At 37.4% G+C, this 27,220-nt stretch overlaps 1 protein-coding gene across 2 annotated transcripts in view; it reads left to right on the top strand.

Moving 5' to 3' along the window:
- Positions 1–1,261: 1,261 nt before the first annotated feature.
- Positions 1,262–27,220, top strand: part of RCAN2 (regulator of calcineurin 2) — a 313,585-nt gene continuing 287,626 nt past the window's right edge. The window contains exon 1 of one of the 2 annotated variants that reach the window (XM_049765536.1): positions 1,262–1,428. The gene's annotated coding sequence lies outside the window, so the exon portion shown is untranslated. Of the gene's footprint in view, positions 1,463–27,220 lie in introns of both variants that reach the window. The other variant, XM_049765535.1, reaches the window with a different exon arrangement.

Raw genomic sequence — 27,220 nt, 5'->3', positions numbered from 1 at the left:
TACCCGTTTATTGTAGGATAATAGCCTTCAGCTCCTGGGGTCACCAGCTTGCTTACCATAGGAGTCCCACCACCAAGCCTTCTTTATTTTTTATTTTTTGTTTGTTGTTTTGGTTTTGGTTTTTGGGTCACACCTGGCAGCACTCAAGACAGAAACGATACCCAATCTACATCAAGCTGTACATGGGGGGAACAGTTGCACTAACATTATGTGGGGGGTTGAGGAGGGGCAAGAGGGATGCATGCTGGGAACAGGGGTGGAGAGAGGACAACACTGGTGGTGGGAATGCCCCTAATTCATTACTACTATGTGCCTTAAATATTACTGGGAAAGATTTGTAATTCACTTTGCCCACAATAAAAAAAAATAAAAAAATATTTTTAAATTCTCAGGCAAATACACAAATCCTTAGTGTCAAAGAACAGTGTCTTGATCATTGTAATTTAGTGTAATTTATTTCTTATTAAACTTGTTATTGAAAAGTAAAGTTTATAGGTGTAAAAATATCATCCTCGTGGCAATAACAGCAAATTAAAACTGTACATTGAAGAATAATAAAAAGAAATCTAAACACTAAAAAAATGAAAGAGTTACTCCTGGCTCTGTGCTCAGAAGTCGCTCCTGGCAGGCTTTGGGAGGGGGGACACTGAATGCTTGGAACCGGGGTGCAAAGCTTGCATGCAATTGCAGCCTGCGCGCGGGGCACCTTCAGCCGCAGTCGGGCCGCAGCCAGAGGGCGCCGGCACACCCTCCTTGCAAGAAGCCTGCAGGACCCCGGGGAGGGACTCCCCGACATTTACTCCACCGGAGTGGACTTGTGGGGTGCTGCTGTCACCTTGCAAGAAAGTCTCCTCCTTGGCTGCTCCTGCCCAGATAGATAGATAGAAGCCTTCTTGGCTCTGTCTCCTAGCCAGAGCCACCCTGAGCTTCCAAAAATCCCAAATCCCAAAAACCTTGCAACAGCACCCCTCCTCCGGCAGCCCCCCAAAACCGGGATACTGGGACCCCAGGAGCCTTTGTCATCTAGGTGAGGAACCCCAGTAAAGAGACTCCCAAAGCTTCTTTCCCCATTTTGGGGTGGCCCCAGGGTAGGCAAGCTAGCCCCGGGAGGTGAGAATGGGTGTCGGGGCACAGCGGGGAGGAGATTGGGGGGCGGCCACGCAAGGAGGGGGGGCTCTCCAATCAGACCCCGGGGTCTGATTGGAGGGTTGGCCCGATGAGTCGGAGCTGGGGGCGCGCCCATCTCCGCCCGGCTCGGCCCCTCCCCGGAGCCGCTTTGTCCCTCCCGGGTGACGGCGTTGGAGGTGGCCGGGCGGGAGGCGGCCGACACCCGCAGCCCCAAGAGCCGGAGCCCCGAGAAAAGGGGCGCAAACGCGCAGGGGACCCCCAAGCCCAGGCCCGCGGGGTACCGCGCCCGCCCCGACTCAGGTGAGCAGCTCGGAGCATCGCAGACGCCCAGCAGGTCGGTTATATAACGGTACCGGCCCCTCTCTCCCCCTGGGCTCTATTCGGGGTGTCCAGCCAGGCTGGAAGGAACCCAGGGCACCCCAGATTTAGAGGGTGCTGGACTTGGGGGCTTGGGGGAGCTGCCCGGAGCATACAAGTTCTACCTGGCTATAGGTGGAGGTGGGCACAGGGGACAGGAGACCCAGAGAGCTAGATGAACCCCACTGGTGGTCGACCCAGGAGACTGAAATCTTCCAGACACCACCATCTAGAAGCCTTTCCCCTGTTTCTCCTGGTCCAAAGGTTCCTTTCTCAGTAGCAGCAGCAGGTGTATAAATGGGGGGCGTGGGGATGAATTCTGTGCCTTCTCTTGGACTTTGCTTAGTAGAGGAGTTTTGGGGAGACAGCCTGACACCCTCCCAGAATCAGAGGGGAAAATGAATAGATAGATATCTGCCTGCACCTAAAGGAAAGCTTTTGGGAAAGGGAAGGGGAAAAGGTGCCTGGAGGCACAGCGGGCTTGGGAATTGTCCTGCCTGGGATTAGCAAAGCAATGGGTCATCTAAAAATAACTTCAAGTTTGAAAAGTGAAATGCAAAAAGAAGGGAGCCCTGCCCGGGAGATGCTGAGCCCGAGAAATCACCAGGAGGAAACAGGGCGTATAGATCCTATCTATCCCGGTGGCCTGATCTCTCAGCTGCCTCCAGGTTCTCACTGGTTTCCAGGTTTCCTGGGTTTGGCTTTTAGTTAATGATTTATTCTTCAAGCATGCTGTCTTTTTTTTTTTTTCTTCCTTGCACCCGAATGAATGATAGCAGACTCTGTTTTGAATCACTCCCTTATCCTACATTGTAATAACAGTGCTCAGTTGTCTCTTGCAAATCCACTATTGAAACTTAACTAACATTTTTTTTAAAATTGATTTGCTAGAGTTTAAACGATTTACAAGAATGCCAACTCTTTTAGTGTTTTTGTAGTGCGATTTTATTACTCCCTTCTCACCACCGCTTGTTTTAGGAAAAGCTATGTTTTTTTTTTTTAAGGCCATTTATCTAGCAGTCCCAGATTGTAGAGGTAAGGTTTCTAGAACATTCTAGCTCTCACTTCTTTGCTTCCCTCAGCATCCCTCTTTAACCTATCGCAGAGGAGGCTTTAGGAAAAACTAGGGCATTTTTAGTAATGCAAATCAACTTTCACACATATTTCATCAACTTTAAAACACAGGACGACTGTATCACAGGTACAGGGCAACACTTGCTAACCGGGTTCTTCCAATCTGGTCGCAGAGTGAAGTTAAAACACCCAGGAGCTGGAAAAAGAGAAAGAAGCAGATCAGTGATAACTATAGAATAAAGCAGGGGAATGAATGTTTGGTTGCTTCTCAGACCTCTCATTTATTTTCTTCAGTCTCAGACCTTAAGAATAATCATTTGTTGCCTTTCAGTTTACTTAACATGAATTGCACCTTGCTTTCAAATACACTGCAAACCAACCCAACAATCATTGAGCACTTAGTACCCCAGTTCAGTTCTTAGAATTTGGTAATGGAAAGGTGTCTTCAGGATTCCAAGGGTCTTCAAAATGCTGCATTTCTGAGTCCTAACTGAAGCTGGGCGGGGGGGGGGGAGGGGTGTGGTTCTCTCCCCAGTAATGAAGATTTAAAAGGCCTAAGTGGGAGGTTGAGAGCTTTGTCATTTCCAAGTACACATCACACTCTTAAAAACCACTTGCATAATCATTTATAGCTCATCATATATTACATAAATTAGCTTTATTAAGATCAATTTTAATAGTCACTGCGATCTCATGTTTCCACTCATATGTTACCACTCAGTTTATTCAATATTTATTTTTAAGATTCTATTGTCTGCTGTGTAGGCCCAATGCCAAAGACTAAAATAATGAGGTCTATGCCTTTCAGAAATCTATCAGGCAGAAAAGGATAAAAAAATTAATGATGATCAGTGTGCTAAGTGTTTAATGGAGAGAGGAAACCTACAATGAGAGCTCAGGAAAAGAAGAGTGGGGGAAATATGAAAGGGCTTTAGGAAAAGTTTACACTTGGCCTGCATCCCAGTAGATGGTAGGAGTGGTCTAGAGGATGATCTTGTCAGTCCATATTGAAGGAAAGGTCATGTTCAACTAGAATGTAGAAAATGATTACTCTGGAGAAGAATTGTGTACTGAAAGGATGAAAAGTGATATGCACTGAGATATTCCCTCCCTTCAGTAACAGTATTGCAGACCACCGTGCCTAAAAGTAAAAAAAGGAGGGAGGGAGAGAAAGACAGAGGAGATGGAGAGAGAGAGAAGAAGAAGAGAGAAGAAGAAAAAAGAAAAAACTGCCATAAAGGCAGTATGGGGAGGTGGGCAGGGAGGAAACATTGGTGTGAAATGTGCGCTGGTGAAGAGATGGGTGTTGGGACATTGTGTAATTGCAACTCAGTCATGAGCACTTGGATGAGCCTCATGACGATTCAATTAAAAATTAAAAAAATAGAACATGTAATAGTCTGGATTGATATCACAGCGGTTAGGGTTTTTGCCTTGCAGCTGTCTCGGGTTCTGTGATACCCAAGTATTATCTTGAACCCTGTCAGGAGTGATCTCTGAGCACAGAGCCAGGAATAAGCCCTGAGCATCACTAAGGATGGACCAAATTATAAAATTAAAAAAATGATCATGTAGATGTTATGACGTATAAGTGGCAGGAGAGTTGTGAGGGCACTGTAGGTGAACTTGGATTATGTATATACAAAAATGGAAAGAAATCAGGTAGTGCTTCTGTGAGAAATCATTGGACCTAATTTGTATTTTGAAAAAAAAATGACTTTAGAGGTGTTGTGCAGTTGGTATGGTTGCAAAGAGGAATGGATAGATATTTAATTTTACTAGAGTAGTCCAGGCAAAAAAATTAAATTAGTTTAAAGCCTGCTTGATCCAGGTAATATGGAGTAGAGGAGAGAGCTACAGAGGACTATTTTGGAAGGAGAATTAGTGCACTACAATATGGTTTCGGGAAGAGTAGTTTAGATGTATATGTGGATGATTGTGCTTTGAACTAAATTACGAAATAAATGGAAAGAAGTTGAAATAAAAAAATAAATAGAGGCATGAGACATGCAAATCAAACGGGGACTGGCCTGTACATGGCCCTGTGTTTGCTCCCCAATATGGCATACTATGGCACCCGAGCACTACTGGGTGTGGTGCCTATGTAAAAATATGGTGCACAGTTCCGGTAGGATCACTGGCAGAATGTGTATATAAGCCTTTATGATTTCCAGCAACTATAAACCCAAATTGAACAAAACTGGAGAAAGGAACTCAGTAGACAACTTCTAAAATATGATATATGCAAATCACCAAGAAATATATGAAAAGGTGCTCCTAATCACTAATCATTAAATAGATGCAAATCAAAACTAGAATGTGGTATCACCTAATGCCTGTTAGAAAGTCTGTAATCAAAAAAGACAAAAAATAACGCGTCCTTGCAAAGATCTAGAGAAAAGGGATTTGTTGTGAACTGTTGGTGATAATGTAAATCGGTGCAGCCATAATTAATGTGGATATTTCTCAAAATTTGATAGAGGGTTGGATCAATATTACTGTGGGTAGGGTGTTTGCCTGGCAAGCTGCTGGTTTAGGTTAATTCCTGGAACCTCACACGATCCCCTAAGTCCTACCAAGGCTGATATTTGAATGCAGAGTACTTGATACTTGAATCCAGAGTATGCCCTGAGCATAGCCAGTATGGCCCCAAAAGAAGACCAAATGAAAATTAGTGATAAACTGATATTCCAATTCTGGGAATTTATTTTCTTAATTTTGATGGAAATGAAATGACTATATTAGAAACATGTCTGCACCCCATGTGCACTGCATTATTATTTATAATCACCACAGCATGCTAAGAAATCATTCACAGTGGGTAAAGGAAATGTCTATTGTATTTCTAATACTTTATATTTTAAAATATTTTTTGTTTATTTTTTGGATGAAACATCTAGCAGTGCTCAGGGTTTACTCCTCACTTTGTGCTCAGGGATCACTACTGGTGTGGCTTGGGGGGATCATATGGGCTGCATCATATTTGCTATACTATCTCTACATACCCCCAGTATTATTATTATTATTGTTGTTGTTGTTTGTTTGTTTGTTTTTGGTCTACACCCAGTGATGCTCAGGGCTTACACCTGACTATGTGCTCAGAAATCGCTCCTGGCTTGGAGGACCATATGGGACGCCGGGGAATGGACCCGCGGTCTGTCCTAGGTTAGCCGCTTGCAAGGCAAATGCCCTACCATTTGTGCCACCTCTCTAGCCCCTGTAATTATTTTTATAATATCATATTCAACTATAAAGAAAGAAGAAAAAGGGAATGACAGTTGAGGCAACACAGATGAACCTTGAATGTGTTATGTTAAGTGACAGATAAAGTGACAGTTAAGTGACAGTATTGCTTATATGAGCTGTCAATAATCTCAAATTCACAGGTACAGAGAAAGATTGGTGTTTTCCAGGGGTAGATGGATGAAATAAGCTTTAGAAAAATGTATAACTTCAGGGGCCGGAGAGATAGCACAGTGTTAGGACATTTGCCTTGCATGAAGCTGATCCAGGACAGGCGGTGGTTCAAATCCTGGCATCCCATATGGTCCCATATCCCTGAGCCTGCCAGGAGCAATATCTGAGTGGAGAGCCAGGAGTAACCCTGGAGCATCACCTGGTGTACCCAAAAAACTACAAAAACAAACAACAAGCAAAAAAGTACAACTTCAATTTCCAGTTATATGTTTTGAGGATGTATAATACTGTACATAACATGATGTATAGTGCGTAGTGACTATGACTAATAGCACTGGACTGCGATTTGAAAGTTGATTAAAGTTGATATTAAGTGTTTTCACCCATAAGAATAAGAAGCTGTGTGAGGTATTAACTGCATACATTGTTATGATCACAGTTTATATATCTACTTGATCAACACGTTATATATGCACTTAAAATCAACACTGATGTTTATGTAGATTCTATTTAAATACATCTTACCAGTATTAAATAAAAAAGTAGATTCTTGTGAAAGACAGGAAATTTTTTGACTATTCAAATAAAGTGCTCCAGGAGTGCTTTTATTTTTAAAGGTAACTTCTTTATTCTCAGTGCTACCTTCCTTTTTTTACATCCCTTTAATCCCGAGACTTTTGGGGACTGTCTTTGGAGAAGAGAGAAAAGATTTTGATAAGAGGAAGTTGTTTCTATCTTTTTTCTCCAAAGCAAAAATATTAACTGTCAGTTATCTAAACAAATACAAGTTGTAAAATGATAAAAAAAAGATAATTCAGAGACAACAATAATAATATGTAAAATACCTACGTACTTCCCTGTACCAAAACAAAGAAATGGGCTCTCTACATGGATAATTACACTAATTCTCATGAACATTTTATGGAATAAACACAGTTGTTATTTACATATAATTGATAATAAACCAAGTGCAAAGAGAGAGAACTTGTTGACGCTACACAGAGATTAAGGGGTGAATTCAGTGTTCAAAACCAGTCAGTCTGGCCATCATTTGAATCATCAGTGTGAATTAATAATATTACAATGATTCCTATTTCTCTTGGAATGTGTTTTTATTCTGTATTTGGTTATCTGTGAGTGAAACTATAAAAGAGACCAGAACTAGTTCAAGAGTCCTGGCACTTATCTGAGCTGTGCATTAAATTTGTTGTGTGACCCCTACAAAGTCACACCCCTCCCAGGCTCTAGTCATTTTAAATCTGTGTTTTAATAGGAGAAGAAGTTGACTACTTTGACCTCCAGGGTATCTTGGCATTCTGATGCCCCACTGTCCTCTCTCAAATAAATATTACTGCTGGAGCTGTAGGATTTGTTAAAATCAGGCAATATCTGTCACTTTTAGAAATATTTATTAAAATCAATTCAAAAGGTGACCTGTCCTTAGCAGCTTGATGTGAGTTGGGTTTGAGAGAAGCTACTGATGATCTGCCTGACAATGTGGGAGCACAGTTCAGGAAGAAAATAAGCCACATAGGCAGAAAAGTGTGGAAGCCTTCATAGACTCTTATCCTTTTCTTTATTTGGGATGTGCCATTTATATACTGTGACACTTCATTTTATTTCCTGCTCTTTCATTTTGTTTCCTCCTATTCTAACTTATTGAGATGGTCATAGACATGTAAAGTTGTTGTGGGGAATGGGATAAGTCGAATAAAGTAGGCACCACACCCAATTTTACCTTATTGAAGATATTTAGTAAAAGAGATCTTGCTCTTTGATAATAACTACTCAGAAATTTAGGTTGAGTATGTTTGAAACACATCTATCTATTTCACAGATTTAAGACATATCACCCATTCTTTGTGATATTAGAAAGTCGCCTGGGTTGGAAAGTTGAAAATATACAGCATGCTAAATATCTTTCAAATGTGAATTTCAGGAATTTATTAATAAATTGCCTTGTTATGTAGAAAGAAGCTCAACATTCAGGACACGGTTTTGAAATCTTTTTTAGGTGTTTATATAGAGGCCAAGATTTCTATTAGGAAATGGTATTAAAGTAGGGGAACGACAAGTCCTTTATTCTGGCATCAAACATACAAGGCACAGAATAACTTCCTGTTGTTTTCCTCTGTGCGTTCTTTGTTCTTGTCTTTATGAAGAGCTTCCTGTATTTGTCTATTTGTCTATAAAATGTTCTTCATTTTTGTCTCTTCTTCTTTTCTTTTCTTCTTCTTCTTCTTCTTCTTCTTCTTCTTCTTCTTCTTCTTGTTCTTCTTGTTCTTGTTCTTCTTCTTGTTCTTCTTCTTCTTGTTCTTGTTCTTCTTCTTCTTCTTCTTGTTCTTCTTCTTCTTGTTCTTCTTGTTCTTGTTCTTCTTGTTCTTCTTCTTCTTCTTTTCTTCTCCTCTTCTTCTTCTTTTCTCCTCTTCTTTTCTTCTTCTTCTTCTTCTTCTTCTTCTTCTTCTTCTTCTTCTTCTTCTTCTTCTTCTTCTTCTTCTTCTTCCTCCTCCTCCTCCTCCTCCTTCTTTCTCCTCCTCCTTCTCCTCCTCCTCTTTTTTTGGGTGGGGCTATATCCGGCACTGTTTAAGATTATTCCTGACTTTGCACTCAAGAATTACTCCTGAAAATGCTCAGAGACTGCCATGTTTCAAATCTGGGTCGACCTCGTACAATGCCTTTTCTGCTATACTATCTCAATCCCCAGAAGTTGTTTTTAAATCCCCTTAAAGAAATACCTGATTGTAAATATTACTTTCTAAAAGATGAAAAATAGCTCAAACATTTAAATGCCCACAGAACATATGCACTTCTTTTTCGTATTTACTTCTATTCAACAGCAAAAAGAAGAAAGTCAGAGAAATAGTATCATGAGGTAGGGCGCTTGCCTTGTAGATTCCATCTAGGCACCCCTTTTGGTCACCCAAGTTCCACAAGGAGTGATCACTGAATATAGAATAAGGAGTAAGCCCTGAATATCACTGGATGTGGCCCAAACTCAACAAAAATGAAACAAAAAAGAAAGATTTCTTTGTAGTATATATACATATAACACACATATATTCATATAATTTAATAGTAATAATCTTACTCTTATATGTTTATGTACATATGTTACATATACATGTAAGTATATGATTATAACTATTAAAATTACAAATTTTAGAACTCTCTCCTAGTTTTTATTAATAATGCCCATGATCTCTCAGTAGTTGGCTGCTTTATTATGTAATATGACTGATAGATATCTGCTACAAAAATTATTATGTACATTGGTGGTTTGAGCCATTCCTCAGTACTTATCTTAAAATTTTAGGAGCCCCACATGAAACAATGCATGGGTTGGCATGAAAAGACCTAGATACCCATTCTGGTGCTGTAACTTCCCTAAAATGTAACCTTGAGCCTCCAATTGACCTAACAGTCATAAGAGCTGGTATTTATTAAATGCCTCCCTGTTCCAAGCACTTTGTTCAGCAGCCTACAAACATTATCATTTAATCCTTACAACACTTCTGTCATGTGGGTATTATCGTCACTATTTACAGAGGATCATATCCAGAAGCACAGAGGGACTAAGTCTCTCAGTGTCAGACATTGAGCTGCAATTTTATTATCTGTAAAATTAAAAAAATTATATCTGCTCTACCCACCTTACAGAGTTGTGAGGTTGAAATTCAGTAAGTCTATAATGGTAACCTAGAAATGAAAACGTTCTCTACAGCTGTGATTATTTGTTATGTTAGGGATCTTCCAAAATATTAGTTATAGTTGAACGTGATATAGCACCAGGTATTTGAGAGTAGGGAGGTCTTCTGTCTATATACCTATGGAATGCATTAATGGTTTTTAATTAAATAATGTAAATAATGGTGACAACATGTTGGAATTTTTTAAGGGTTAAATGAGAATATATCCTACTGAGCACAGTTCATGAAACAAGGCAGCAAGTCTTTTTTTTTTTTTTTTTTTTTTTTTTTTGCTGTTATTTTTAGGAGGCCAGTTTTGTTGAAAGATAACATATTTATTTTCAGTAACAAGAATGGAGCTGGCCAGGTTAGGGAAGAGGCTGAGCAGGTTTTGAAACTAGATTATACTGGTAAAAGGTAGACAAGAGACAAATTGCCAAGAAGAAGTAATGGCAAAGGAATGTTTCAATATAAATACAGAGACTGAAAGTCAATGTCGAGATCAGGAAAATCAACATCAATGGTCTAGGCACAACGCAGAGTAAAACAGGGGTTGCCATCAATTATTAGTTACAGGTAAGACATGGATTTTACTTGAGAAAACCAGAATTATTTCCTAGTGTCTGCAGAGGTCTGTCCAACTTTGCAGGAGAAATAGAGCCATCTGCCCTGATATTGTAATGGGTCTTTCTTTCCGACATATGTGCTCCATAAAATTTGTGGAAAATAAAAAATAACATTAAAAGAGAACATAAAATTTACATTTGTTACCATAAACAAATGATAATGATTATTATCATTTTATATTTCTACTTGACTCTTTTTTATGCAAGATTAAATTTCATACTGTCTAAAGAATTCTGCTTCCTTAGCATATAACCAAACAGTTAAAATAACTTTATGTATAATCAACTCTTATGTTGAGCCTTGTTTTTAGTAGTTGCATGGCATTCCTATACTAAATTTAGTTACGCCTTTGCCAACTGTTAAACAATTATATAGTTCTCAATTATCCAAAATACCATAAATAATACCTTAGTAAATTCAAAATTTTTTTTTGTTTGGATTATCTTTCTAAAATAGATTATTAAAATTAGAATTATTGAATCAAGTAGATGGATCTGCATTATATGTCCACATTACTTTTATTTTTTCCACAAGGTTGTGCTAATTAACATTCCCATAAAGACTCTTGGGAATGCAAACCTTACTGTGCTCTGTTAAAAGCATTCTTTTTGGTTAGATAAGGGATGGCTGAGCTCAGTATTTATTAGAGACAACCCTCAGTGTGGAATGGTTCGTTTAACAATCTTTTTAAATAGGTTGGACTTTCTTTGCAATAAAGAGGATGGTTAGGTGGGCTAGATTAAACATGTATGCATTCTTTTTTTTTTTTCTTCTTACATTTTTATTGTGGTAAAATTGAATGACAAATCTTTAGCATTCTTGCCAAGAAGTTGACTTTAGTGGATCAGTTGCTCTTTGGGTGTTTCTGTTCTCCAGGGTCTGACACATGGTACTGCAGATTATGTGAGGCCTGGCTACTGGCTGCTGCAGAGCAGAACAGAACTGCTGAAACAGACTTATATTAGGTGGAATAAAATGACCTCTGCTGAAGTGGAGAACTAGTTCAGTTTGTTTCTCTTGACTTCTAAGTTCCTCAGACCTGAGCCTTTCTATTTAAAATATTTAAAAAAAATTTTTTTTGGCCACACCTGGAAGTGCTTGGGGCTTACACAGCTCTCTACATGAGTTAGATTCCGGATGGTTGCTCAGGGGACCATAGGCAATACCAAAGATCAAACAACAATCAGCCATCTATAAAGCAAATGTATGACCTACTATTTTTCTAGCCTTACACTGAGTCATGAAATTCTCCAAAATATTCATGTTAAGTGTGTATGTTTAATTTTAACTGGGCCCCCTTCTACTGTTGTCAAGTCCTTTTGGGTAATTTTTACTTTTAGCTATGTCTTTTCCTGTCTCCCACTCAATGAAGTAAAACATAGCATAAACCATTATAAAGAAATGAATAGTAACTTCATGCATCAATACCACACACTTGAACACTAACAATTTTTATGTACAATAAAATAAATTGTAAAGAAAAAGTAGGACAATCCATTGAATCTTAAAAAGTATTTCTTATGCATTTAAAATGTTACAACATTCAAATTAGGTACTATTGACATTATGTTGATTATATTAAGGTATTTATTTATAGTAATAATCGTTCTCATTATTATTTGGGCCCCCCCGCAGGACTCAGGACTTACTCCTGACTCTGGGCTCAGGGACCAATCTTCGTGGGCTGAGGTGACCATATGTAATGCTAGAAATCATATAAAGGATGTCTGCATGCAAATGTCCTCCCCTCTGCATTATCACTCTGGCACCTCATTTATTCATTTTTATTTTGGTTTGGGCCACACTGTTTATATGCTTGGGACTCCTACTGACTCAGTGTCTGAGGTTCCCTCATGGCAATTGGTCATGGACCATGTGGTATGAGATTTCAGCAAAACATGTGCTTCAGTTATTAGCTATCTCTTCAGCCCTTTGAAAATGTATTAAGGAAAAAGCTAATTAAAATCATTTTTTATCATAAGATAATGTGAAGTAAAGGCTTAATTAATAGAACTTGTTTATTATTTTTTATCTCTGTAGTTAAATATTGCACTGGCAAAGGGGGGGTGTCTTTTTTTATAACTCAAAACCAACTACAAACATGTTTGTAATCATGGTGCATAAATAAAGATATTAATTAAAAAATAATAAGCCAAGGAATGGGATCTGGTCAGGACAAATCAATCTAACTTATATTTTTTCTCTTTAGAACTAATAATTTTCCAGAAATTATTTATTTGATTATAGGTATTAGCTTGTGAATTTTAAAATAAGTTCAGATAAATTAATGGTAATTCAAACAAAATTTTATTTACTTAATAGCAAAGTCTCTTAGTTTTGACAAGTAAAAGCAAAACACTAATTCACAATTATGTTGTTTTCCTGCTAGTCATTACTAATATTCACTTGTTCTTTCACGATGTACAGTTTATTTTAAAGATTAAATTCTAGTTAGGAAAGATAGTAAGCTATTGACATAATGTATTTATTTGGTATCCTTAATTTTCCTTTTTTTGTCTCAGTGATTTCTGTTCTACACACAGCTGTTGTTTAGCATTAAACTTCAAAATTTGACAAGATGACATTTTGGGAGGCTCTGAATTGAATATTTGCTACGTCAGACTTTCAATGTGTACCTTCTGACCTTGTGCTAGAGCCAGAACTCATGGACAATTATTTAGGATTTTTGGCTTGTACTCCAGATCTTGGTTTGATCCAGCCTCATGAGATAGTCTGAATAGGGAAAGGGGAACTTTCCATTATGGTGTGTTGTCACTCTCAGGAACCCCAGGGCCAGACTTCTGAAGGTCAGGAAGGCTGTCATGGCCTCCAGAGCATGCAGACTGCCTTGGAATGGTTAGTTCCAGGTGGGTGTGAAATAAATAGTAAAACCCTAAACAGCTCTCTTCTGCCTCCTGCAATCTAAAGGAAATTGTTTCAAGCCCATAACCTCTGTCTTCAGGCCATATGAGAACTGTTCAGATTTCTAATTGGAAACCAAACATTAAGAAATTTAAGATGGCTCTAGAGATTATATGCCTATGAAATTGATAACTCACGGGGGACATGGTTGTTCCACAATAGACCTGGAGGAAAAGCCAAATGTATGATTTTTTTTTTTTTTTGCCTTTGTGACCCTCTGCACCTTCATTTTTTCCCCTTAACCTAGATGCCTCCTTGGAAGGCTGCAACAGTAATTAGCTTTGGAATGTCTTGTATTTTTATTATTCACCAGTAGTCCTCAGGGTCTTCACAGTTGGACCCTTGAAGGAGTCCTATGTGTCTTATGTATGTATTTATTTATTTGATTTTCTCTGAAAGCCTCATTTTACAGTATACCTGTATTTGTCACAAAGGTCTTTGTCTCAGGTATAAAATACCAAGCATATACAATAATTTTCATGTTTCTTTTTTACCTTTTTTTAACCTCTATTTTTTTTTTTTTTGGCTGCAGCAGTCTACTATCACAGCTGCATCTGGCCTTTGACTTAAAGATTCTTTTAGAAAGATACATTTTAATTAATATCTTTATTTAAACACCTTGATTACAAATACGATTGTAGTTGGGTTTCAGTCATGTAAAGAACACCCCCCTTCACCAGTGCAACATTCCCATCACCAGTGTCCCAAATCTCCCTCCTCCCCGCCCCACCCACACCTGTACACGAGACAGGCTTTTAGAAAGATATTTTATCTGCACAGAATTAGAAGCACCTTAATGGATATTCATGAATGTCAATCCTAAGTATGTATATGACAGTATAATTTTAAAGGATTTATTGTATAAGAGAGAAAATCTAGAAAATGAAGATGGGACACATACCTTGTTGATATTTAGGAGCTGTTTGAAAATATATGTGGAAGCCTAATGGGGTTTTTTTTTTTTAATCTGTCATGCTAACACCCCTCCAGCTTCAATTCCTACCCTCAATTTCTCATAAATGATTCCATTTTCAGAAAAATGATTTAAAATTGTGACAGAATCTTCCTCTGACTGTTTTCAGGGACTTTCTATTTAGATCTAACCCCATTCTTCTTCGAATATACCCTCATCTCATTGAGCCTAAGGCTTGTAAAGCTCAAACAATACTTCTTCCTTTCAAAAGAATGGAAAATTAGATATAGATGTTTTTCTTCCTGCAAAAAAAGCAGTGATGTTCAGATAGTAGAATGTAGACACTTAACTAAAGAACTTATTTTAATATTAAAAAAAGAACTAGTAGTCATTTGAGGCCATCTATATTTGAGACTCTCTCATAAAAGTGATTCAGTTTTTTTATGTGGTGACAAAAATATTTCTGCAATAGTAATGCTTTGTTCATTGTTTTTTTTTTTTTATAAAACCATTCTAATCTTCTATTCTAACCTTCATTTATCAGGCCAGTTCTTTCAGTGATTTATCAAGGCAGTCAATACAATCAGGCCTCTTCTTTTATGTTTTTATTTTTGGGCCACACTTGGCAGTGCTAGGGACCAAATTTGGGTCAGCTGTGTGCAAGGCAAGTGCCCTATCCACTAGACTATCAGGCCCCAAATTATGTGTCTTCTTGCTTTTTGGTTTTGAGCTTGGAGATATTTGTAATCATTGTTTATTATTGTGAATTCTTTTTGTTTGTATTTAGGCCACATGTGGTGTGGGCCTCAGGGATCTCTCCTGACAGGTTTGTAGGACCTTAAGGGTACCAGAGATTCAACCCAGGTCAGCTTCATGCAAGAAAAATACCCTAACAACTGTACATCTGGCTGTTCATCTGGCCTAAGATGAACTATTCTTACACATCCTTGGTACTTTATTTTTAAGAAAATATGCTAATAAGATGGTGAAGTTATTCTTACATTATAGCATAACTGTCACTCATGTCTCTTGTCATCTATGTCATTGTAAATTATTCCAAACACACACATTTCTTTTCCCAATTGCAAATTGAACTTTTATGGCTACTTATTAAAGAACCCCAGGAGACTGAGAGTAATAATTGAGACATGACTGCTGGAGACCAGATATTATTTTTTGCTTCCTATTCTAGTAAATAATGAACCACAAAGTTGTTTATACATAAATTGGTAACCTTTATCATGAATAACAAAGAAACAACTGCAGCTATAAAAATCGTATAGAAATCCTATCTATAACTCATTGCCATGAAGTTGCTTTGCTAAGGAGAACCTGACTAGAGCATATTTCTCTGGGTTGTAGTTGAAATTCTCTTGTCCTTGATTCCTTGAATCCTTGTCTTTTTTCAGCCCCATCTTCTCTAGATTTCCTCAATCTTTGAGCACTCAGAAGAGTTATCACTTTTTGACCAAACCTGTTGATGTTGTATTTATAACCTCTTCTCAACCTGGTGTTACATCTGTATACAACAAAGCACTGAGAGCTTAGAATCAGTGCCTCTGCTGGCCAACATTTTAAAGGTGTCCGTCTAAAATGCAGATTCATTTGAAATGCACCTGATTTGATAAAACTACCCCAGCCTTCCTCTTTTGTAAGAGGTTTAATGTAGACTAAACGAACAGAAACAGTTGTGGGTATTTATTGCATATCTTATTAGCACTTTCCACACTTTGAATCACATGGAGACTCTCTCAAAAACTTGAGAGGTAGGTTCTATATTTATCCCTATTTTAATTAGATAAAGCAACTAGTGTTTCAGGAATTTGGGTAACGTGTTAAGACCTCATAGAGACTACTTGATCAAGAGTCACCAATGGTTTAATTGAATTAGAGGTAAGGTTTGAAAGGGAGGGAAGAATGTTGGGGTACTTGGGGAAGGAGGGTATATTCTAATGACTAACGATTGTAGAGTAGGAATTATGTGCGTGAAAACATCGACAATAGCCTTGTAAATCAATTTTTAGAAGTCAAAGAATAAATAAACATAAACAATGTCTAGATTTCAAAAATTAAAAATACTCTAGTGGTAACTCTGCCTCCACAGTCCACCAAACCTTTTTAAAGTTGGATTTTTAGAGATGCACATTGGGGGTGAGGAATGAAACTTGTAAATGAGAGTCTTAAATTTTGTGTTTTTTAAAATATAATTCAAGAATAATCTAAAATAGTATTGGCACATTTTGGACTATTTGGGTGACTGTCCATTTCTTCTCCCCATTTTTTGATGGGATTCGATGGTTTTTTCTTGTAAATTTCTGTCAGTGCCTTGTATATTTTGGAGATTAACCCCTTATCTGATAGTTATTGGGTGAATAGTTTCTCCCACTCAGTGGGGGGCTCTTGTATCCTGGGCGCTATTTCCTTTGAGGTGCAGAAGCTTCTCAGTTTAATATATTCCCATCTATTAATCTCTGCTTTCACTTGCTTGGAGAGTGCAGCTTTCTCCTTGAATATGCCTGTAGTCTCAATGTCCTGGAGTGTTTTGCCTATGTGTTGTTCTATATATCTTATGGTTTTGGGTCTGATATCAAGGTCTTTAATCCATTTGGATTTTACCTTCGTACATGATGTTAGCTGGGGGTCTAAATTCAATTTTTTGCAAGTGGCTAGCCAGTTGTGTCAATACCACTTGTTGAAGAGGCTTTCTTTGTTCCATTTAGGATTTTTTGCTTCTTTATCAAACATTAGGTGATTGTATGTCAGGGGAACATCTTCAAGCCTATTCCACTGATCTGAGGGCCTGTCCTTATTCCAATACCATGCTGTTTTGATTACTATTCATTTGTAGTACAGTTTAAAGTTGGGGAAAGTAATTCCTCCCATATTCTTTTTCCCAATGATTGCTTTAGCTATTCTAGGGCATTTGTTGTTCCAATTTGGTGTGTCTTTTGGTTAGTCTTGTCTTAAATTAGGTCTTTCAGTTTTTCTCTTAAGACTGGTTTTGAGTCTGTAAAGTTTCTGAGCTGTTTTTTGTCTGTGAAACTATGTATTCTTCCATCAAACCGGAAAGTGAGTTTTGCTGGGTACAGTATTCTAGGTGAAGCATTCATTTCATTCAGTCTTGTCACAATATCCCACCACTGCTTTCTGGCCTTGAGTGTTTCTGGTGACAGGACTGCTGTAAATCTCAAGTATGCTCCCTTGAATGTAATTTCCCTTTTTGATCTTGCTGTTTTCAGAATTCTGTCTCTATCTGTGGGATTTGTCATTGTGACAGGATGTGTCTTGGGGTATTTTTTCTGGGGTCTCTTTTGGTTGGTACTCTTCGAGCATGCAGGATTTGATCACATATATTCTTTAGCTCTGGAAGTTTCTCTTTAATGATGTTCTTGGCTGTTGATTCTTCCTGGGTCTCTGGGACTCCAATGATTCTTAAGTTGTTTCTGTTGATCTTATCATAGACTTCTATTTTCATCTGTTCCCATTCTTTGACTAATTTTTCCATTGTCTGTTTATTTGCTTTAAGTTCTTTTTTCCAATTTCTCCCACTGTATGGAATTGTTATTTATCTCATCTTCCACAGCACCAAGTCTATTCTCAACTTCTGATACCCTGTCCCAGAGCTTATCCAGTTTGTCATTCACTTCGTTTACTGAGTTTTTCAGGCCTGTTAGTTGACATGTTATTTCAGTTTGGAGTTTTGTGATTTCTGTCTTCATATTTTCTTGGTTCTTATTAGTGTTCTGTTCAACTCGATCCATGGTTTCTTTGAGTTCTTTGAGCATCTTCCATATTGCTAATCTAAAGTCCTTATCTGAGAGGTTGATTAGTTGGTTGGTCATTATCTTGTCATCAGAATTGTCATCTTCATTCTCTATGTCTGATGCTGGCCTGCATTGTTTCCCCATTGTCACACTTGTGGTTTTTTCTACATGTTGTGGTGGTATTCATTTGCTAAATGATGTATGCAGCCACACTCTTCTGGCTCCACCCTTTCTGGATGGGTTGACTTGTCTCCAAGGGAGGGGAGTCCTCCGTGGATGAAGCCTCCCTCTCACAGGATCAAATCTTAGGCCTGAGCACGCAGCAGAGAAGACAGTCCGGAGAGAAAGCTGGGCTTCAGTGATCCAGCACAGTTCTTAGTGTGATTTTTTCTTCTTGTTGCGATGGTGTTCTTTCCTTAGAAAGAGCGCATGGCCGCGTAGCGAAGCTCTTCTGGAGCCTCTTTTCGGCCCACTCCTAAGAGGTTCATGCAACAGGACAGTAGACAGACACACACAGGCAGCACTCACAATTTTTCACAGTCAGGCCCCACTGGGCAAGCGTAGTTTCGTAGATTTTCCCAGTCTGACGTCACAAGCAAAGGACCTGGCTTCTGCAAAGTACTGCTTGTAGCCGGTTTTCATGTTATGGAGCAGTTCCTTGGCATTCCTGCCCTAGAATGGGCCTCTGGGAGGGCGAATTTTCTGGAGCCTCTTTTTGGCCCATTCCTAAGAGGTTCACGCTACAGGACAGTAGACAGACACACACAGGCAGCACTCACAATTTTTCACAGTTAATTTGGGTAGCTTTTAAGAATTAATCCTCTATCTCCTCTTGATGAAAATACCCACAAAGTTTCCTTTCTTTATTCTTTATAATGTTCTAAATATAAAATTTTACCTTAATTTTTATTTTTCCCTTTCTCGTTTTTGCTATTGTTATCATTATCTTTTCATTATTGTTGCTGCAACGGCCAAGGTCTTACAAGTGTGTTGTAAGTGACTTTATTTGTGATGACATAATAGCACATGACAGTCTATCAAGTTTGCAGTTACATGTGGGGAAGGGAGAATTTCCTATTTTCACAAAATGTACAGAAAAGAATCGGCACATCAAAGTGACCAATAAGTGTTTGTATTGCTGCTCTCATTATCATTATGATTTTCCTTGGCAGCCTTCCTTGTGCAGAGAGAGTGCTGTAGAGGGGCAACTAGATAAGAAGATTTTCCCAAGAATTTAAGCCTTTGCTTCTTCCATTTGGCACCAGTTTTTCTGTCTACATCATTAAGGGGCTGGGCAAAATTATAGCAACAATCATGCCGACTCTCTCATTCTTTGTATATTCTGATATTTCCAACAGAACATTGTAAATGATCTGTTGAGCTGTGTATCAGAATTACTGCTGGTCATAACCATCATCATCATTATTTGAATGTTGTTCTTTAAATACAGGCTATTCTTAGGAAAGGGTGATGGAGCTTACTTTGATATCTCTCTATTTTATATCTCTATTTGATATTTGATATCTCTATTTGATAACAGGAGAATTGACTAGCTTTTCAGGACATAATTAAGAATACTTTTGAACTAAAAGCTCAACAAATATTTTCACATTTCATACCATAATAATTTTATGGTAGGATCTGTGACCATTCCACTCACTAAGTTATTTTTTAATAGTACTGTTTTCTTCAAGGTGACTTCTATCTTGAGTATGGAAAATAGAGAGAATCTAAATTCCAGTTACGTGCTCATGGTTGTTTCTGGGGATGGAATGGGACTAAATTTCTAGACTCCTGCTTGTTATGTTTCTGAGAGTTTTGTCTGACACATATCTCGTCAATAGACAATATTTTTATTAGTAGGTGGCAGTGATATGTTTCTTATGATAAGGCAGGTGTTATTTTAATACTTTTACCCATCATGTGACATTTGATAATCACAGTATCTTTGGCCATGTGTAGCAGATGAAGAAACTGAGTCAATAACATGTTAGAGAGCTGACCCAAGGACAAATAGCTGATCATACAGCCAAAATGGAAGCAAGGCAGTGGTACTTCAACATCTATGGTTTTAATACTGTTATGTGTACTACACAAAGGTACTACCAATTCAGTTTCATCATTTCAAAACTGAACTTATAAGTCCTCACTACTAATCTTATTATAAAATTGATAAACTAGTATTCATGTTTTTGCCTTAGATTTTGATTTATTTTAAGTATATAAATCTACTAATCTGTTATTTAATAGGCTATTAGGAGCTTATGTGGTCCTTGAGTCATTACATTTCAATGTTATAGAGGTAAAAGAAAATAGTATATGATAGTAGAAATACTATTAAGTATGTACCAGTCACCTGCTATTGCTTTCTTTCCTTAAATATTGGTTTGCATTAATTATTCAGTTAACTAAAAATACTAAATGCATGATCTGGGAAAAATAAGGAGTCTATACATCTTCCATCTTAAGAAATCCTACAGTGTGGGTTGGAATGATAGTACAGTGACTAAGGTGTTGGCCTTGTCTGTGGCCAAACTGGGTTGGATCTCTGACACTGCATATGATCCCCTAAGTACTGCTAGAAGTGATCTCTGATCACATAGCCACAAGTAAGCCTTGAGTACTGCCAGAGATAGCCTTAGAATAAAACAAACCAAACAAATCAGTCAAAAAAAGAACTCATATGGTTTAGGAGTGGCAGGAAAGAAGTCTTGTAATATAGTTAATCCACCAACCGTCAACACCTTGCAAATTTACAAGCTCTCATAAAGTATTACTGAATTTTTCACTAATTAGAAGACTCTTGATATTCTAATTATGTTATTAATGATATTAACTTTGTGTTTTTCCACCTAGTTGTCAAAACAATGTTTTATAGGCAATTTTATGGATATTTTCTTTTCTTTTTATATGCTAGTTTATGAAAGAATATGTAGGCTTCCCCCTCTCAGCCCCTTAGTTTGATCTGGTGAGTTAAAAAAATAGTTGAATCCAAGTTTTGAGGACTTTTATTCTACTCACGATTCTGTGATCCTATCTATGTTATTTTTGTTATTATTATTATATTTTACCATTTAGGCCTCAATCTTTTACTCTTGAAATGGTATTTTTTTACCCACCCATTATTTTCATTTAGGTACTAAAATACAATGTGACACTAAAAGCAAACATTTTTTAGTTTGAAATATCACAATTCTGCTCTTGTATTAGGAACTTACATCATGATTATTCTGAATATATGTAGTCCCTGTTCATCTCTTCATTAAGAGCCATATGAACCCTTGAAATTTTCCACTGGAAATTTTTTTCTGAGAGGAAAGGATAAAAATAAACTCTAATCACCTCTTGGTTGGAAAGAGCACTTGACTAGCAGCAGTTAGAATTCTTTATACATTAGTAGATAGAAATCCAGCTCACAGACACTTAAGCCTAAGAAGAAAGCTTTAAGTCAGCTAAATGAAAAGTCCAGAGAATTAGAAAAGTAAGAAATTGACCCATGAAATCAAGATATATCACTTGGAATCTCTCTCTCTCTCTCTCTCTTTCTCTCTCTCTCTCTTTTTCTTTCTCTCTCTCTCCTCTCTCTCTCTTAATTTTTGTGTGGATTTTATTTCTAGAGTTCTAATGGTGAAAATATGGCAACTCAGAACTCTATGTCTTTTTCCTCCCAGATTTAAATCTAGTAGAAATTACTTTTTTTCCCCGTAACCTTAATCCAGTGAAGAATTCGGTGAAACAATTGGCTTTAGTTCAGTTATATGCATATGCCTGTATCAAACTCTCTGGTTGAGAGGATAAAATGAAAATGGGAGTTTTAATCACTTTCCTGAGATTATAAAGTTATGTGGAAGGTCAGATTGTATAACAACATTGCTGTTGACAGATTATAGGCATTATTATTTCTTACATTACTTCTGAGTATTTTCCTTTTATCTAGTCTTGTTCTTTAATGGTATAGAATAGGTCAACTTTGTGTTCTTTTTTTATTTCAAAATGTTAAAGGAAGTTCATTATAATAACTGAAAAAATACATTCACTTGATTCTGGAAACAATGACAACAGAGATTATTTGGATTGGTTTATATATCAAGCTCATGGCAGACACTCAATATATTGAGTGAATAAGGTTATCCCTGACTTGCAGTAGTAACTCATGGAATTAAGTAGCCATTCTTATCTGCACAGAAGCAAAAATAATAGTCATTAGATGTTATAGACTAGTATCCCAATTACTTCATGTGTCTACAGAAATCAACCAAAATGAGTGAAGAGAATGGATTATATAAAAGTAGGTTTGAAAGGACAGAGTAATAGCACAGCAGGCATTTGCTTTGCATACAGCCTACCTAGGTTTGATCTCAGGCATCTTCTGTGCACAGAGCTAGGGGTAACCTCTGAATGCCACCTGGTATGGCCTAAAAATCAAAAAAAGAAAAGTGGGTTTGAAATAAGTAAAGAGTATTCGAATTACATTTGTTCTGCCTGTTTGAAGAAAAGGAAAACCTTGAAAATCACCCATAACTTTCCTTCAAGTGCATTGACACTGAAGATCTTTACGGGGTGAAAGCTACTTTTTCAGATACTTGATTTCATCTTCTTTCAATATAAAACACTCCATCCCATCCAAATAGATTTAACAAACCACCACCTACTTAATGTCAAAAATAAGTCAGTGATTCTTATTGAATAGAAATTAGCCTTGGTAGAACATAACTTTTAAATAACAAATATGCTTAATTGAGAAGTATTTTTTTTAATTTTTTTATTTTTAATTATGAAAACAAGAATGCAAAGAAAGAGGACAAGGTAAAGTTACAGTGGAAGGACAATCCCCCATAACGTAAGTCTCAGAAGTCCCCTTGCTGATATCTTAATTTTGAAATTTCAGCCAAAGAACATTAAGATAAATAAGACAGAATCCATGTAATTACTTTGTCCCTCAAGTCCCCAGATTGTAACACATTATAATATTTCTTAACAGCACACAAGTCAATGTAAAGCCATAAAACTTACGTAACTCCTTAAATATTACAGGCATAGTATTTTTTTACATTCCATATACAGGCATATTAGCTTAAGTTAACCTCAAATTTTAAGTGGGTTCTTTTTAAGGATTAGAGTCAAAGGAGCACAGTAAAAATGGTGCTAGAGTGGCAATTGTTGTTTGTATAGGCCCACCAAAATATGAGGGACGTGGAAAAGAAATAACCTTGGCCTAAATACAAAGAGACCAGACCCCTGAAGTTTCCTGGCACAAGACCAACCTAGACTCCAGGCAAGCTAGATCATCCAATCCAAGACATTGTCTGTAGTGCCAACACACTTTTATTTTTCACACAGTCTTTGTTGTTGGTATCATGTTTCTGTATTAAAGATCCTGGAATCTGCATATCCTACATTGAAGTCAGGATGTGGAGCATCCTCTCGTTTCATGAGAAGTATTTTTTTAATTTTTATGTTTTTTATGGAGACAAAGATGCAAAGAAAGAGGACAAGGTGAAGTTACAGTAAGAAGATAATCACCTATAAACAAAATTCTCAGAAGAAATCCCCTTGCTGACACCTTAATTTTGACCTTTCAGCCAAAAAACATTAAGAAAAATAACACAAAACATATACACAATTACTTTGTCCCTCAAATCCCCATATTGTGGTATTATAACATTTCTTAGCAGTATATCTAAAGCCACAAAATGTATGTAACTCCTATAATATTGAAGGCATAATATACAAGGCACTGACAGAAATTTACAAGAAAAAAGCATCTAATCCCATCAAAAAATGGGGAGAAGAAATGGACAGACACTTTGACAAAGAAGAAATACAAATGGCCAAAAGACACATGAAAAAATGCTCCACATCACTAATCATCAGGGAGATGCAAATCAAAACAACTATGAGGTACCACCTCACACCCCAGAGATTGGCACACATCACAAAGAATGAGAACAAGCAGTGTTGGTGGGGATGTGGAGAGAAAGGAATTCTTATCCACTGCTGGTGGGAATGTCGTCTAGTTCAACCTTTATGGAAAGCAATATGGAGATTCCTCCAAAAACTGGAAATCGAGCTCCCATACGACCCAGCTATACTATTCCTAGGAATATACCCTAGGAACACAAAAATACAATACAAAAATCCCCTCCTTACATCTCTATTCATTGCAGCACTATTTACCATAGCAAGACTCTGGAAACAGCCAAGATATCCTTCAACAGATGAATGGCTAAAGAAACTGTGGTATATATACACAATGGAATATTATGCAGCTGTCAGGAGAGATGAAGTCATGAAATTTTCCTATACATGGATGTACACGGAATCTATTATGCTGAGTGAAATAACTCAGAGAGAGAGAGAGAGAAAGAGAGAGAGAGAGAAAGAGAGAGATGCAGAATGGTCTCACTCATCATTTTAAGAAAAATGAAAGACATTCTCACAATAACAACTTTCAGACACAAAAGGAAAAGAGCTGGAAGTAACAGCTCACCTCATGAAGCTCCCTACAAACAGGGATGAGTTTAGTTAGAGAAATAACTACATTTTGAACTGTCCTAATAATGAGAATGTACGAGGAAAATAGAAAGTCTGTCTAGAGTACAGGCGGGGGTTGGGTGGGGAGGAGGGAGACTTGGGACATTGGTGGTGGGAATGTTGCACTGGTGATGGGTGGTGTTTTTTACATGACTGAAACCCAAACACAATCATGTATGTAATTAAGGTGTTTAAATAAAAAAACAAAAAACAAAAATTATTGAAGGCATAGTATTTTTTTTACAGTTCCATACACATGCATATTAATTTAAGTTAAGAAGTATTTTTTGTTTTGTTTTATTTTCTTTTGTTTTGGGGCCACACCCAGTGATATGACACCCAGTGACATCCTGGCTTTGCGCTCAGAAATCATTCCTGGCTCAGGGGACTATATGGGATGCTGGGGATCAAACCCAGGTATATCCTGGGTCAGCCCTGTGCAAGGCAAATGCCCTACTTCTGCTCTATAGTACCACCCCCAAGAAGTATTTTCTTTAATGCAAAAGAGGTTTCTTTGGATATTCTGTCCATATTTGCTCTGGCCATAAACTGAGAAGTAGGTAGAAGGTAACATATACTTGTATATTTTCTTCTCCTTGGCCAATAGTCATAGAGTTCTATGAGTGTTTTAAATGTGACGGATATGATATAATCACATCCATTTGACTATGAATTAATAGGTAGTTATTAATCTTCTTTGAAAATGTATGTTTGGTGCTCAGGATAAAATATGATCCAACCCATGTCCATCCCATGTCAAAATTAAAATTTTCCACACTGGATACAGATATGAAAGAAATGATATTTAATTATTTAGGTTGTTAAGATAATATTAAAGTTTATGGTATGGATATATAAAGTTCCTGAACTCCACTGCCATCCAGGACTATGATTCGCCACTAATTTCTCCATGTCACCTCTAATATGATCTTCATTTCCCCCATTTCTCCCTTCACTAGTTATTAATAAGCTTTGCAATCTAAGATCAAGGGGTTTGTATTTGTTTCAGACAAATTCTCTTGTTCTGTTTCTCTATTCTCTTGTTATCTCTCTCTCACAAATTAATGAAATTATCCAATACTTATTCTTTTCCTTCTGACTTATTTTGCTTAACAAGATACACTCTTGTTCCTTCCATAGTGCACTGGACTACATGATTTAAAAAAACAACTATTCTACTTGGGGTTTAATGATACTAAGCGCAGGGGAAGGTTCTAAGGTTAAGAGAAGCATTGTATTATTGGGAAGCTTTGGATATTACTCAACTCCAAATGACAAAAAAAAATCACATGAAAATATTCTGAAAACTACTTAACATCAACTTCAATTAAATAAAGGGTTGTCAGGCATATATTTGGATCAAGAGGAAATATTTCTAAAGCTTCTGAGGAATTCTTATGATAAAAACAGTAAACTCATTTTAGTCTGGTATTTGTCATAAAAGGAACCATCAACAAAACCTTGGACATCCTCAATAATGCCCCTAAAGTACTATCTGCTTTGCAAAATCAAGGTATTACAAATGTAAGCTGGATACATTAACTTTTAGAGAAAAAGAAGCTTTGACTTTGTCAAAGCTACAGAAGGACTTTGGCATTTCACTTACTGAAAGGAAAATCTAAACCTTCTACTACCATTGTTCCTTTCTCAGGGACTCACTTCTTAATCTCCAATCTTGCTCAATTTATCTTTTGTGTCAATTCTTTGACACTTTGCCTTCTTGGCTTTTCTTGAATCTTCTTACACCTCCCACTTGTTTCTCACTTTTCAAACTCCTTTTCAAACTCCTTTATTAGTCAGCTCAGGCTGTTATTACAAAATACAGTACATGGAGTGACTTAGATAATAAAAATGTATTTTACAGATCTGGAGGTTGGGATGTCTCAGATCAAGATGTGGCCAATTTGATTTGTAGTGAGGACTCTGCTTGCTTTATCGACAACCACGTTCTGGCTATGTCTGCACATGACCTCTTCTTTGTAAATGAGTGAACCAAGAAATTGCTAGAAAGGGAGAGAGAGTGACAAGAAAGACAGAGTGAGATTGAAAGCAGGTAAGAAAGAAAGGTAGAAAGGGAAGAGAAAGGAGGGCCTCTTCTCAGCAATCTTATCACAGGGCCACCTGATAACCTCATTTAATAAATTACTCCCCATAAGTTTTATTGTCAAATTGGAGGATAGGTCTTCAGTCTATAAAGTTGACCTACAATGGGTTCTTGCAAGATGTGGAGAGATATGCATAATGCTTTCCTGAGGTCACAGTTACACAATACTGTATACAATTCAACTATATAACCCTCTTACCTTTAGCTTACTTACTGGAATTTTTGTTATAATGACTTTATTGATGAAGCCAGCTTTTACCAGTTAGCTAGAAGCCTATTTTATGTTCTTCAAGCTTTCAAACTATATGAAAATATAGTCTCATCCTGCCTCCCCTCCGTATGTTAGTCTAGTTTTCTGTAGTTTGACAAACTATAATCTTCCTTCTACACACATCTTTGTGTGTAGTGCTCTTTCTTCCACACACATTTTGCTCTATCTTTTTCCTCAGCCTGGAATGTTCTCTCACCTCTATCTTCCTCAGCACTCTGCATTTTCTGAGTGTCTACTGTTTTCTCACCATCTATTTTCAATTCCATCTGTTCCTGAATTATTTCCTTATTCTGCCATCCAGCTGAACTTCTTGTCCTTTGAGTCCTCCAAGTACTGCCTACCCATCTCTTTTGCTGTCTTCAGCCCTGGACATGTGTCCTTATATAATCACAGTGCTGCGCCTCCAGCACCTGCACAGAAGTG

This window comes from Suncus etruscus, chromosome 18, assembly GCF_024139225.1.
Source record: "Suncus etruscus isolate mSunEtr1 chromosome 18, mSunEtr1.pri.cur, whole genome shotgun sequence".
NCBI classification, from domain to species: domain Eukaryota; kingdom Metazoa; phylum Chordata; class Mammalia; order Eulipotyphla; family Soricidae; genus Suncus; species Suncus etruscus.
Note: the sequence above shows the minus strand (reverse complement) of the source record. Positions and strands in the feature narration are given on the sequence as shown.